Source organism: Nyctereutes procyonoides, unplaced genomic scaffold (assembly GCF_905146905.1).
Source record: "Nyctereutes procyonoides isolate TBG_1078 unplaced genomic scaffold, NYPRO_anot_genome, whole genome shotgun sequence".
In the NCBI taxonomy this organism is placed as follows: Eukaryota; Metazoa; Chordata; class Mammalia; order Carnivora; family Canidae; genus Nyctereutes; species Nyctereutes procyonoides.
The window spans coordinates 6,871,203-6,886,352 of NW_026575151.1; the positions used below are offsets into that span (position 1 = coordinate 6,871,203).

General features: G+C 40.8%; 1 pseudogene; it reads right to left on the bottom strand.

Moving 5' to 3' along the window:
• Positions 1-10,929: 10,929 nt before the first annotated feature.
• LOC129501728 (39S ribosomal protein L45, mitochondrial-like) lies at positions 10,930-12,303 on the bottom strand (annotated as a pseudogene).
• Positions 12,304-15,150: the final 2,847 nt, after the last annotated feature.

The window sequence follows — 15,150 nt, forward strand, 5'->3', positions numbered from 1 at the left end:
GCCTGCTTCTGCTTCTCCCTCTGCCTGTGTCTCTGCCTCTCTCTCTCTCTCTCTCTCTCTCTCTCTGTGACTATCATAAATAAATAAATTTTAAAAAAATTTAAAAAAATCTGGTTATATATTGTACTAAGGTGATTATAAACCACATTGATCTTTTTTAAGTTATTAAAATGAGATAATGTTTGAAGTTATGAGTATACCTCATCTGTAGATGAGATTACTCAGGAAGAGTTTGTAGTAAGAAGAGGACCAAGGAAAAAATTCTTAGAAAAAAACACAGTTTAAACAGAGAGTAGATCAGAGTTACTTTATTTTCATTTTTTTTTAGAGAGGGAAGGGGCAAAGGGAGAGAGAGAAGCTCAAGCAGGGTCCACATCCAGCTCAGAGCCCAAAGGTGGGGTTGGATCTCACAACTCTGAGATCAGGACCTGAGCCAAAATCAAGAGTCAGATGCTTAACTAATTGAGCCAACAGATCAGATCTTAATGGTAGGATTCAAGAATGGTGGTATCACTGTAAGGTGTATGTTTGTATCTATTTTTGGAGAGTGGGAATGAGTTAAGAGAGAAGAGGATTTATTTATTTATTTATTTATTTATTTATTTATTTATTTATTTATTTATTTATAAGTAGTCTCCACTCCCAACATGGGGCTCTAACTCAAGACTTTGAGAGATCAAGAGTTGCATACTCTACCCACTGAACCAACCAGGTCCTCCAAGGACTTTCTTTTCTTTACTCTATAAATTTCTGTTTGTCCAGATGGTTAGTAAAACTGCATCTACATTTTATTTGTGTACTTTAATAGTACCTTAAGGTAAAAATAAGAATATAGGACAAAATGAAATAATGAAACTTCACAAGGAGTAGAGAGTGTAAAGATAGGGTTACTAGACCTTGAGAGATCTGTTAAACTGTTAGATGACTCTGTGGTAGGCCTATAAAGCTGCTTGCTACACAAGAGTCCACAATGAACTATTAATTGAATGGTGTTTGGCAACTTCCTAAAAGGGCAGAGGCAACCTTAGTCCCTTCTATGGTCCATGGGGAGGCTGCCTTCCTGGAGTACATAGCTGAAAAGTGATATATGGTGTACAGTCTCATCAAACTTGGCAGTCACTGTCTGCTTTTACTAATTTGTGGAGAAGATCATTCATCCGTTGTAGAGGAGACCTAGGATGTATATTTTGAAATGCTGGACCAAAAGATGAAGTACTTAGAAATACAAACAGCATTCTCATGAGTGTTTTCAATAGAAGGTTGGCAATGGGAAGGAAGAATGATATGGAATGCAGATGCTTAGGTGCATGGAAATAATCACATATTTGGATAATGAAAACTGGTATCTAGGCTAGGGATAGAGCATATCCCTAAAAGACTTGAGGGACACAAATTTTCTCAGAAATATGCCAAACTAATCAAGAGGGCTTTAAGTGAAATATTGGAGGACAGGAGTGAAAACCCAGATAATGCTAAATCTGTATATGAGGGCAAGGCACTTAAATTAACATTGAATAACAAAACGGAAATCCAGTCTTAAAGTTATCAAAATGAGATGGTATATGAATGTAGACATCACTTTACCTTGGCTACTTGGCTACTTCTTGCAAATTAGTCTGCAATTGCTTAGCTGTTTTTGTGGTTTCAGGTTTGAGATTTTCCATAGTCAATGAGGCAAAGCTCAGAAGACAGAAATGGGAATGAAGGAGGCTGGCAAACTTCCCAAAAAGGGCCCACAGAATGGTAGTACCTAAGTACGACCGCCATAGAAACCTGTTTTCAGGTATCTAGGTATAGATTATGCCACTGGTACAAACATATAAGATGCCACTGCAAAAACCCAAACACCAATTTATTAATTTATCAGTCTAAAATGTTAGGAACAGGGGAAAGTTTCCTTTCCAGTTGTCTGAACATGGTCTTTTTCTTCAGTTCATAACAGGTCCAAGAAAAAGGTAAATGATAATCTTGAGGGATGCAGGAAAAGGTAAAGTCTGATTAACTATTCGCAACCCTACAAAAAAGAACTTCTCACGTGATAAAAATAACTATATTCACTAAGGAATTTCTTTTGGAATTTCAGACTGGAGGGCACCAGGTAATCACTGCCATGTTATTTTAATAGTATTTCTATTCAGGGCAGCCCCGGTGGCACAGCGGTTTAGCGCCGCCTGCGGCCCGGGGTGTGATTCTGGAGACCCGGGATCGAGTCCCACCTCGGGTTTTCTGTATGGAGCCTGCTTCCCCCCTCTGCCTGTGTCTCTGTGTCTCTCATGAATAAATAAATAAAATTAAAAAAATAGCATATCTATTCAGTAGATTATTAGGCAGCCATTGCAATTCAGCTATGAAAATTATGCAACACAGGAAATATTATGGCATAATATCTAATGAAATGCAATTATATATATATATATATTTTAAAGATTTTATTTACTTATTCATGATAGACACAGAGAGAGAGACAGAGAGACAGGCAGAGGGAGAAGCAGGCTCCATGCAGGGAGCCCGATGTGGGACTCGATCCCGGGTCTCCAGGATCATGCCCTGGGCCGAAGACAGGTGCTTAAACCGCTGAGCCACCCAGGCTGCCCCGCAATTATATATTTTACTCTAATTTCATTGTTTAAAAACAAACAACATAAGGAAGGAAACTGACAATTTTTTTTTAAGATCTTATTTATTGATTCATGAGAGACACAGAGACAGAAAGGCAGAGACACAGGCAGAGAGAGAAGAAGGCTCCATGCAGGGAACCCCACGTGGGACTCGATCCGGGGACCCCAGGATCACACCCTGGGTGGAAGGCAGGTACTAAACTGCTGAGCCACCCAGGCATCCCGGAAACTGACTAAATTAAACACATCAAATGCTCACAGTGGTTGTATTAGAAAGATAGTTTTGGGATCCCTGGGTGGCTCAGCGGTTTGGCGCCTGCCTTCGGCCCAGGGCGTGATCCTGGAAACCTGGGATCGGGTCCCGCGCCGGACTCCCTGGGTGAAGCCTGCTTCTCCCTCTGCCTCTCTCTCTCTGTCTCTGTCTCTCTCTGTGTGTGTGTCTCATGAATGAATAAATAAAATCTTAAAAAAAAAAAAAGGAAGTAACTTAAAAAAAAGATAGTTTTAATGACTAATTTGTCTTTATTTTCATTGTTTTTCAAATTGAATAAGGTTTTTTTTTTTGTTTTTGTTTTTAAAGATTTTATTTTATTTATTCATAGACACAGAGAAAGAGAGACAGAGATACAGAGAGAGGGAGAAACAGGCTCCATGCAGGGAGCCCGATGTGGGACTTGATCCTGGGTCTCCAGGATCACACCCCAGGCTTCAGGCGGCGCCAAACCGCTCTGCCACCGGGGCTGCCCGAAATTGAATAACTTTTGTAATAATTTAAATATATATAGCTGGATTGTATATAGTGACCACTGCTTTTCTCTTTCCAAGTCTCCCAAGAGTCCACACGGAGTCAGTAAATAATCATCCAGCCTCGTGGCACTTTATTTTTCCTTGTTACAAAACTGATTTATTATACTAGATTAGCAATATGATATAGACACAGTATATCCTGATTTTAGCATAGCATTTGATATATCTTTGCTCTTGATCATGATTTTTTGGGTTAAACAGTAACAGAAATGTTCTCAGATTTGCTTATGTAAAATGTGAATCTAGGGGAAGCAAGAACATTGTATATAACCCAAGGGAGGAAGTTCAGCTGAGGATAGAAGTAACTGCTTTGTCATCAAGAACCAAGGCAGATACCATCTGCATTTTGTCAATACCACGTGGTCTCTGGTCCCTGGTTCTTTCTACACATCTGCTTCATTCTTTGTCTCCCCCTTCACACTCAAGCCCACGTTCTCATCTTCTCTGATCTACATGGTGCAAGAAGGATGCCCAGTCCTATAACCAAATTTCCCCCTAGCCTGGGCCCTCTGGGAAATCTCTTAGAGACCTAGAATTCCAGTTTCCATTCCCAGGAGCGAAAAGCCAATTGATTAGCTTGGGTCATGTGTCCACCCTGGACTTGGCTATGGCAATGGAGGTGGGGTCATGTAATGTAAATTTGGCTGCAAAGGGGTCACCCTTGGTAGTGGGGAGAGTTCAGAGAAGGGGCTTGTGGCTTGGCAGACAACTCAAAAGGTATCTACTACCTGGATTTCTCTAAGTCCTCAGGGTCAAGGTAGAAAAACAGGAGTTGGTTGAATAGATAGATTTCCAAAAGATAGATTGCAACTGGTTAAATGACCATACCCATAGAATATAAATCGGTGACTTCCTACCAGAAGTTTCTGGAGGTGGTGCCTTTCAGATCTTACAAATAGATCTCTAGGGGCACCTGGGTGGCTCAGTGGTTGAGCATCTGCCTTCAGCTCAGGTCGTGATCCCGGGATCCGGGGATCGAGTCCCACATTGGGTTCCTCGCGGGAGCCTGCTTCTCCCTCTGCCTGTGTCTCTGTCTCTCTCTGTGTCTTTCATGAATAAATAAAATCTTAAAAAAATCCGAACATTTAAAAAAAAACCAAAAAACAAATAGATCTCTAGTAACATCCAGTAAGTCTCTGTGGGAGCTCTATCCTGATCAACACATCTTATTAAAGTCTTGGATTCCCTGGGCTTAGTGAATTTGCACTCCCTCTTCTAAAATCCTAAGTCTTCTCTATCTCCATGCCTGTCCACATTGTCAGCTAATGACAGACATCTTAACTGGCTGAGAAAAAAAAAAAAGAAGGATTAAGGATTAAGAACTAATTATATGTTTATCATCAAACCTATCTACTGACCTATATCTGACTCAGAATCTTCTTTCCCTCTTATAAAACAGATGAACTGTCTCTACTCAATATTGTACATTGGATCCCATTTCCTCTCATTTACTCAAGAACTTGCCTTCTGACAACACAAAGAAATGGAAAGACAGGGACGCCTGGGTGGCTCAATGGTTGATCGGCTGCCTTTGGCTCAGGATGTGATCCTGGGGTCACAAGATCCAGTCCCACATCGGGCTCCCAGCATGAAGCCTACTTCTCCCTATGCTTGTGTCTCTGCCTCTCTCTCTCTGTGTCTTTCTTGAATAAATAAATAAAAATCTTTAAAAAAATGGGAAAAAAAATGGAAAGACATTCCATGCTCATGGATTGGGTGAACAAATACTGTCAAAGTGTTTATACTACCCAAGCCAGTCTATAGATTTAATGAAATCTTTATCAAAATATCAATAGCATTTTTCACAGAACTAGAACAAACAATCCTAAAATTTGTATGAAACTACAAAAGACCTCAAATAGCCAAAGCAATCTTTTTTTTCTAAGATTTTATTTATTTTTTAAAAAGATTTTATTTATTTATTCATGAGAGACACACAGAGAGAGGCAGAGACATACATAAAGGGAGAAGTAGGCCCCCTGTGGGGAGCCCAATGAGGGACTGGATCCCAGGACTCCAGGATCACACCCTGAACTGAAGACAGATGCTCAACCACTGAGCCACCCTAGCCAAAGCAATCTTGAAAAAGAAAAGTAAAGTTGGAGATACCACAATTCCTGACTTCAAATTATATTACAAAGCTGTCATAATCAAAACAGTATGGTACTGGTACAAAAATAGACACATCTAGATCAATGGAATCGAATAGAAAACCCAGAAATAAACCCACAATTATATGATCAATTAATCTTTGACAAAGCAGGAAAGAATAACCAATGGGAAAAAGGCAGTCTATTCAAGAAATGGTGTTGGAAAAACTGGTCAGCTACATTCAAACGAATGAAACTGGACTACACATACAGAAAAATAAATTCAAAGCACTCCACAGGGGATCCCTGGGTGGCACAGCGGTTTGGCGCCTGCCTTTGGCCCAGGGCGCAATCCTGGAGACCCGGGATCAAGTCCCACGTCGGGCTCCCGGTGCATGGAGCCTGCTTCTCCCTCTGCCTGTGTCTTTGCCTCTCTCTCTCTCTCTCTCTCTCTCTCTGTGACTATCATGAATAAATAAAAATTAAAAAAAAATTAAAATAAAAAACTCCACAGTTCTTGTACCCTTTATTTCCATTTTGTTACCCTATTGCAGCAATTTCTTGGTCATCCAAGGTTCTTTAGGCAAGAGGAGAGGCTAATCTCCAGACAGATGGACCAGATTCCTATCGCTGCTTAACAAATAACCACAAATGTAAAGGCTTAAAACAACACAGATTTATTATCTTACAGTTTTGGAAGTCTCACTAGCTAAATTAAGGTATAAGCAGGTCTCTGTTCCTTCTGAAGGGAAGAATTTCTTTCCTTGCATTTTCCAGCCTCTAGAGGCCACAAGCATTCCTGGGCTTGTGTCCCACCCCACCTCTCCCCCAATCCCCACCCCACCCCTCCCCCAATCCCCACCCCTTGCTTCGTCCTAAAGCCAGCAATACATAATCTTTAAATCCCTCTGACTTTAACCTTCCTGCCTCTCTCTTATAAGGAACCTTGTGAATACATTGTACCCTCCTGGATAGTCCAGGATAATCTTTCCATCTCAAGAGCCTTAAACATATATGCACAATCCCTTTGCTGGGTGACGTAACACATTCACAGGTTTGGGGGAGTCAAATGTGGACATCTTTGGGGGATTATCCTGTCTGCCACATTAGAGGAAAATCTGTTTTTTATTGGCAAGGAAAGCTCCACAAAATTTCAGTGTTCAAGGTCTTCAGCTTCAATGAAATTTATCCAAATGTCCCCACCTAATTTTCAGTTCCACTCTTTCGTGACCAGTACCTTAACTTGAACATAAGAGGACATTGCAAATTAATTCAATTTACTTTGTAATTCATCCACTTTCATGACCAGATTTTGTTTGTTTGTTTCAGGAATATTGACCCTGTGGCTATATCAAGTATGGATTATTTTTTTCTCCAGGCAGGTAAGAAGCTTTCTGATTCTTTATCCAAACTTTGAAGTGGGAATTCCAAACCTTGAGTTTATCATTTTCTATCTCTAAATTCTCCAGTGTAACTACTCCACAGTCCTTGTACCCTTTACTTCCACTGCATTATCCTATTGTAGCAATTTTTTGGTCATCCAGGGTGATACTAACTTAGCCATTTGCCATTGTTTTTTTTTTTTAAGATTTTATTTATTTATTCATGAGAGACATAGAGAGGGGGAGAGAGAGAGAGAGAGAGGCAGAGACACAGGCTCCATGCAGGGAGCCCGATGTGGGACTCAATCCCAGGACTCCAGGATCACACTCTGGGCCGAAGGCAGGCACTAAACCACTGAGCCATCCATGGATCCCCCAGCCATTTGCCTTTGTATGCAGTAACTACCAATGCTATTATCACTGGCAATGGGGTCCTTTATATCTAATGGGATCAGAGAATCAATTCCAAATCCCTAAAGTTCTGCGCCTCTTGGAAACCACTTTTATTACTCATCACTAAATGTAGTGAGAAAAGCAAAGACACTGAAGTATTGTAACCTAAAGATATTTAATGTAAGAACTGAGGGTTAGTTGACTGAAGCAGAAGCTGGAGGCGTGAAAGGCTGGGAGTTGCAGGCAAAGGATTAAAGAACATTCAGTGATGGATTGAGGCGTTGGAGCAGATGAAGAAGCCAGAACTCATGGAGAAATACAAGATGACAGAACTTGCAGAGGACTCTGAGAAGCTGCCATTTCTAGCCCCCTTGACTGCAAAGCAGGAGTTTGCACAGAAGTCTGAGAAGCCATCGTGTTTTGCCGCCAGAAGTGCAAAGCAAGAGCTTGTGATGAGATCTGAGAAGCTGGAAACTGTCAGTCTCCTGGGAGAAAAGAAGTCTGTGAAGCTGCCACAACCTCCTGAGAGTGAAAGCTTCTTTTTTCTGCCTTTCTTATCTACTGTGAGTACCTCTCTTTGGCAAACTCTAACTCAGAACCATAAAGGGCAGGGGATTCTGGGAAATGTTCCTAGCTTCTTTTTTGCAGTGCAGATAGTACAAGTGGGTGGTTGTAATGCAAAGTTGACAACCAACAGTTCAGTGTAGTTAAAATACTTCTGATTTTGAGAAATAAACTGGCAAGTTAAACTGACTTAAATGATAAAGGGAATTTATTGAGTCATGTAACTAAGTCTAGAGGTAGGGATAACTGTAGGTGGAGACAGATCTGGTAGCTCAAACCACATGAGCAGAACCTAGTATCCAGTCCCATGATCCTTGTCAACTCTTCATTGCTCTCTGAGTCCTATCTTCACGGGCATCTTTTTGTTGCAAAATGGATGTCAGTGATTCCCTCTCCTACATACTTCTCAGATTATGAATGAGAGTGGGTAGGGGAGTATTTCTTCACTCAAATATCAAGAGGAAATTCAATAAAATTGGATGTCTTAGGCCCTATGCTTTTCCCAAACCAAAGGATGGGACCAAGGGTAATGAGGATGATGAGTTCATTCTGATTAGCTGACTTGAGAAGGGACAACTGATAACTGATAACCACAAATGTCTACTATAGTTGCCAAAACATTCAGGACATGAACCAGTTAAATAGAATAAACCTACTATGGCCAGAGGGACTTTTGATTATGTGTCACTACTTTTGAAGTGTGACTTTTGAGCAATTGTACGGAATCTGGTACCTGAGAACTCTCAGCCTTGGTGAAAAGGAACAAAGGAAAATGCCCCAAACAGTTCCCAAACAAAAGATATGTTCTTAAACTTTTTTATTTTGAATGTTTCAATAGTTCTTAGTTGAACCTTAATCTGAAACCCCGAATTTTCCCCGAATTTATGTTCTTATTTAGTAAGTATTGTAGTAGTAAGCTTCTACAAACCAAGTCGGACAATTATAAAATTAGCAGCTAAAACAACTTTAAAAATATGTTATGAGGCAAAACCTGATACTATTTGGCTTCAGTCTTGGTACCTGGGAAAAGAAAGATGTCTAGTGTATCCAAGATGCCAGAACTGAGTTCAAGTCAAAATATTGTACTTACTGGGGCATCTGGTGGAAAAGTATGTGACTCTTCATCTCAGGGTCCTGAGTTCAGGCCCCATTGGGTGTAGAAATTACTAAAAAAAATAAGCCTAAAAAAATATTGTACTTATTGCAGTGCCTGAGGCAGGATTATAAAGAGGCTCTGGATAAAACCTGACTGCAGCAACTAACCAAAATTTCATCCTAGAACTGCAGAAAGGGGGAGAAAAAGAAGAAAAAAAATACTGAATTTAATGAAAATGCTGGTCTTATTCTTTATCGCAAATGTTATCAGTTACATTAATCCAATTCTTATTTTATTTATTTTTTAAAAGGATTTTATTTATTTATTTGAGAGAGAGCACAAGCAGGAGGAGGGGCAGATGGAGAGGGAGAAGCAGACTCCCCCTCTGAGCAGGGAGCCTGAAAGCAGAGGCTTAATCTACCAAACCACCACACGGGCTTCCCTATTCTTATTTTAATGATCTCTTGTCATAAGAGCATGTTTTTCTTTCATTTTCTATATTTTATTTTAAATCCAGTATAGTTGGGACACGTGAATGGCTCGGTGGTTGAGCCTCTGCCTTTGGCTCAGGGCATGATCCTAGAGTTCCGGGATCGAGTTCCACGTCGGGCTCCCTGTAAGGAGCCTGCTTCTCCCTCTGCCTCTGTCTCTGCCTCTCTCTCTCTCTCTCTGTGTGTGTCTCTCATGAATAAATAAATACAATCTAAAAAACAAAGACAAAAACCAACAACAAAAAAACCCCTTAAATCCAGTATAGTTAACATACCGTGCTATATTTGTTTCAGGTATACCATACAATGATTCAACAATTCTATACATTTCTCAGTGCTCATCAGGATTAGTGTACTCATAATCCCCTTCATCTATTTCACCTGTCTCCCCACCCCTCCCCTCTGGTAACTATTACTTTGTTCTCTATAGTTAAGAGTCAGTTTTCTCTGGGTGTCTGGATGGCTCAGTTGGTAGTGTCTACCTTTGGCTCAGGTCATGATCTCGGGGTTTGGAATTAAGCCCTACATTTGGCTCCCTGCTCAGCAGAGAAGCCTGCTTCTTCCTCTTCCGCCCTACTCATGCTCTCTCTTGCTTTCTCTCTCTAAAATAAATAAAATCTTGGGGGAAAAAAAAGAGGCTATTTCTTGGCTTATCTTTTTTTCCTTTGTTTCTTAAATTGCTTGAGTGAAATCGTATGGTACTTGTCTTTCTCTGACTTACTTCGCTTAGCATTATATTCTCTAGATCCATCCATGTTGTTGCAAATGATAAGATTTCATACTTTTTAAATGGCTTAGTAATATTCCATATATATGTACATAAGTATATATATATTTCTCACATCTTTATCCATTCATCTATTGATTGATAGACACTCGGGCTGCTTCCATATTTTGGCTATTGTAAATAACATAAATAATGAAAATAATGCTGCTATAAACATTGGGGTGCACTTATCTTTTCAAATTAGTGTTTTTATATTTTTTGGGTAAATACTTAGTAGTGGAATTACTAAATCATATGGTAGTTCTATTTTTAACTTTTTTTTTTCCCAAGTCTGGATTTATTGGAAGCCACATAATTCACAGTTCAGCCCATCTTCCAATTCTGCTCTCTGAAGGCTGGTCTACTTCTAGCCTAAGCTGGGGAGAAGTACATAACCCACCACAGTGTGTCCAATACCCTGACAGTGTTTTATTTCAAACTCTGATCCCCGCCTATAATTAAAAAGAAAATTCTGCCAGTTTGCTCCTGACAGTCTCTGCTACAGGAAAAATAGGTATCTGAAACATACTTTTGTTGAGACTCAAAAGCTAGATATACAATTTAAATAGGAAGAAGTGGGCTTATGGCTGTATGTATTAGCCAGCCACCCACCTGGACCCAACCATCAGCCGTGGTTGTGGAGGAGACAGCTGGAAACACCCAAGCAGGAGAGGAAAGGTCAAACATAGGTGCTTCTACAGCATGATGGAGAGATGACTGACTTCACAGCTTCCAGACTCCACAGCATCCAGCCACCTCATCACCATGCTTCACATCCGAGGAGTCATTTATGCCACCAGGATAGCTAAAGTTTATGGGCCTCTCCTTGTGGCTCTTCATAGTCTCCCAGGGTTTCAGCTGGGGCCCAGGGATCATCACCATCTTAAGGACGGGCTGCTTATGGGGTGCCCATGGAGGGGTGATCTTGCCATGCATTCTCCAGCTCCCATAGGGATTTACCAGGTGCTTTTCAAACATAACATACTCCAGGACATCCCTGGGCACATCTTCCTGTCCACACATTAGCCGGCCAAACCGGTCATAGATGGCTAGAGTCTGTCGGGTGTGCATGCGGACAGTGACCTGGCCGTATATGTTGCCCTGGTTCAGCAGATTCGAACAGCGAACCTGAACCACCTGGGGTGGCTCTAAAGATTCTACAAAGCTCCAGCGGACCGTCTTATACTTGATGTCCCAGACCATGTCCGGAAAACAGTTTTCAGTTACCAAGGTATGAAGCCGGTCATGGTCTGAGTTGTTTAGACAAAGGTGAGCTTCAATAAAAATATCCTTAGCTTTTTCGGGGGAAGTCCTTTATTTTAAAATTAGGATCATGTTCTCTTATCTTCCGGATTGACAATTGTGATGCCACCTTCTTCTTCAGTTGTTCACTTCTCTGTGCTAGTCCTTCCTTTGCAAGAGATGACAAGCGAGCATCACCCTCTGGAGGAACATTGGCATCAAAGATACCAGCTGTACAGGCCAGATGTAGTGGACGCTCCAAACGTTCTGGAGGAATGACCAGTCCTGCTTTCCGGGCATATTCCATAAACTCCTTTTCTGATTTGTATTTGGGTTCATAAGTAGGAGGTGTGAAACGTTTTTTAGTTCTCACTGGAACTACAACTGTGGACTGAGTCACCAGGACAGGCTGCCGAGACCACCATCCTAAGGCTTTGGATAAACAATACAAACCCCGCGGTGTGGGGGCTGCCATTTTGTTCCCGCCTATTTTTAACTTTTTAAGGAACTCCATACTGTTTCCTACAGGGGCTGCACCAGTTTGCACTCCCACCAACAGTGCACAAGGATTCCTTTTTCTCCACGTCTTCACCAACACTTGTTTCTTGTGTTTTTGGTTTAGCCATTTTGACAGGTGTGAGGTGATATCTCATTGTGGTTTTGCTTTGCATTTCCCTGACAATAAGTGATGTTGAACATCTTTAGAGCATGTTTTTCTTTGTTGAAAACATCATTCAAAGAAAAATGACCACATGTAAATAACACCCTATTTGTAGATTTGTCTCTTGCCAAAAGAAATCAACCGTGAGAGGCCGTGAGAGACTTTACGATAGTGGCCTTTTAATTCATTTCCCTGATAGCCTCCCTCAATCCATGGTCTATACAACATTCAGAATTATCTGGATTATTCTGGCCACTTAACATTTAAATCATGTTTTTCTCTGGCTCAAAACCTCTAATAGTTTCTCCTCACATTTAAAATAAAAGCAAAATGCTAACCACCACAGTTTACAAGGCCCTGGGTGGGGCAGCCTGGGTGGCTCAGTGGTTTAGCGTGGTCTTCAGCCCAGGGTGTGATCTTGGGGACCCGGGATTGAGTCCCACATCAGGCTCCCTGCATGGAGCCTGCTTCTCCCTCTGCCTCTGCCTTTGTCTCTCTCTGTGTCTCTCATGAAAAAAAAAAAAAATCTTAAAAAACAAAAACAAAAAAAACAAGGCCCTGGGTGATCTTTTTCTGGATACCTCATAGGTATGATCTACTACACTTTCTTCCCTTTGCTCTATTCAGCTACACTGGTCTCCATCATTCATTGAAAGTGTCAAGCACACTTTGTCTTCCCTAAGTATGTGTATGTTTTTCTGTCTCACTTCTCTGAGGGTTCTACTGAAAAACTTCCCTCCTTGAAGAATCTTCTCAGACTACCCTACCTAAAATAGCAATCTCTAGTGCCTTACTCATTATTTTTCTTCCAATCACTATTACATATTTATTTTGTCTATTGTTTCTTTCTCTTACTGGAATGTTCCTTGAGATTAAAGACCTTGCTGTTTTGGTGAGTTATATTCCTAGCACCAGAAATGTATCTGTGACATGTGGTACATGGTTGAATGTGAATATATTTAACTAGGAATGGCACCACCATTTACGAAGCATTTAGATGAATCGAGACATATTTTGGAAGTACGATTGGATGGAGGGGGTGATACCAAGGACTCCTGATTTTTTCCAGGAGCACATGAGTGAGTGGAGATGTCATTTACTGAGAAAAGAAAGTCTAAAGAAGTTGATATGTAGGGAAAGTGGAGTTCAATTTTGAACATCTCAGGGTTGAGATACCTGTGGGATATCCAAGAGGAGACATTATGGAGGCAGTTGGATATGTAGGTCTGGAGTGGAATGATTAAATTTCCTTATTGTTGGAATCCTTGAGCTAGTTTTCCTGTGAGTCTAAAGGCATCCTATTGACACCCCTGTGGTTAAACATAACTCAAGATTCTACAATAGATTTGCTGAAAATCTGAAAGTTCACAATGGTGGGGCCTCTATGTTCTCTAGGTGAAGGGAGAGCTTCCGGACAACCAGGACTGGTAATAGAGGATGTTCAGTTTGGGCAATTGGCTACTTCACTTAAAATCACAGGCTTGAATCTTACTGAGGGTGTTCTGCAAATGAGTAAATGGCTAAATGGTTGTAGAAGAGGCTCAAATATGATACCTTGTATAGGAAATGGGTTCTTCCTTTTTCTTCTAGACAGTTTATTCCAGGTTGCTGAATGGAATGCATGTTCCACTTTAAAAAAAAAAAAAATCTGCCTCAGAGCCTGGGAAGGCTTCACAGAAGTCATAACATTTGATTGGGTTTTCAAAGGATGAACAGAAGTTTTACTAGGTAGATAAGGAATGTGAAAAGAATTAAGGTAGAAGTTAAGGAGTTCTAAGAGGAATGTTGGGTGAACAGAAAAGCATAGAATGCAGAGATTCAGACCATAATAAGTAAGGGTATGTGATAATATAGTGAATGTGCTAGCTTTAAAATCATTCTTAGGTTTTCTGGAATTTTCAATATAAATTCCAAGAAGTCCAGAAGCTTCAGGGGCTACGTGTGAATTAAAATGAACCTTTGGGGAAACCCTATTACCAAAAGATGGGCATGTCTAAAGCTGTCTTAAAAATATAAATATATATATATATATATATATATATATATATATATTTTAAAGATTTAAGAGAGGGAGCACCATGTGGGGGGTCAGGGGAAGGACAGAAGGACAGGGAGAAAAATCTCAAGCAGGTTCCAGGCTAAGCCCAGAACCTAATGCTGGGCTTGACCTCAAGACTCTGAGGAGAAACCAAGAGTCCCAAACTCAACTGACTGAGCCACTCAGGTGCCCTAGGAACTCTCTCTTAAAGACAGAAAGTATTCAGGAGACCTCCTAGCTGTCTGTAAATTGAAATATTCACTTGAGCCCAGTATCAACTTTCTCCTAGGCTGTTTTGATAAGTGGAGACATACCTGAAGTCACTACCACTTGATTTAAGGTATGTTCTTGGCATTGCCTGTGTAAGATTTGCTTAATATAAGAATTTGGTTAAGATTTATTTTTTAAAAATATATTTTATTATTCATGAGAGAGAGAGAGAGAGAGGGGCAGGGACACAGGCAGAGGGAGAAGCAGGCTCCCTGCAGGGAGCCTTATGCAGGACTCCATCCAGGGACTCCAGGATCACACCGGGGGCGGAAGGCAGACGCTCAACCGCGGAGCCACCCAGGGATCCCATCCCCAGATTTTATTATTTATTTATTCATGAGCGACACATGGAGAGAGGCAGAGACTTAGGCAGAGGGAGAAGCAGGTTCCCTTTGGGGAGCCCAATGTGGGACTCCATGCCAGGACCGCGACCTGAGCCAACCACTGAGCTACCCGCGTGCCCAAGATTCTAAGATATTTTCAGAATTTATTTGTATTCCTTAATCTTAATTATTAAGGCAGATTGTGCTAGCTTAATAAAAAATTAGATATTTTAAATCGTCTTGAGATTTTTGGATAGCATCCAGTTAATACATTTAATTACATAGTGAAAAAAATATTTATTCAGGGTTCTTTGCTATATTTTGCACTAGTCTTTGTTTCCAGGTGCCTGGACACATGCCACAGCAGCAAGTAATTACCTGTTGATTAAAGGAGTGTCTAGAGGGCATC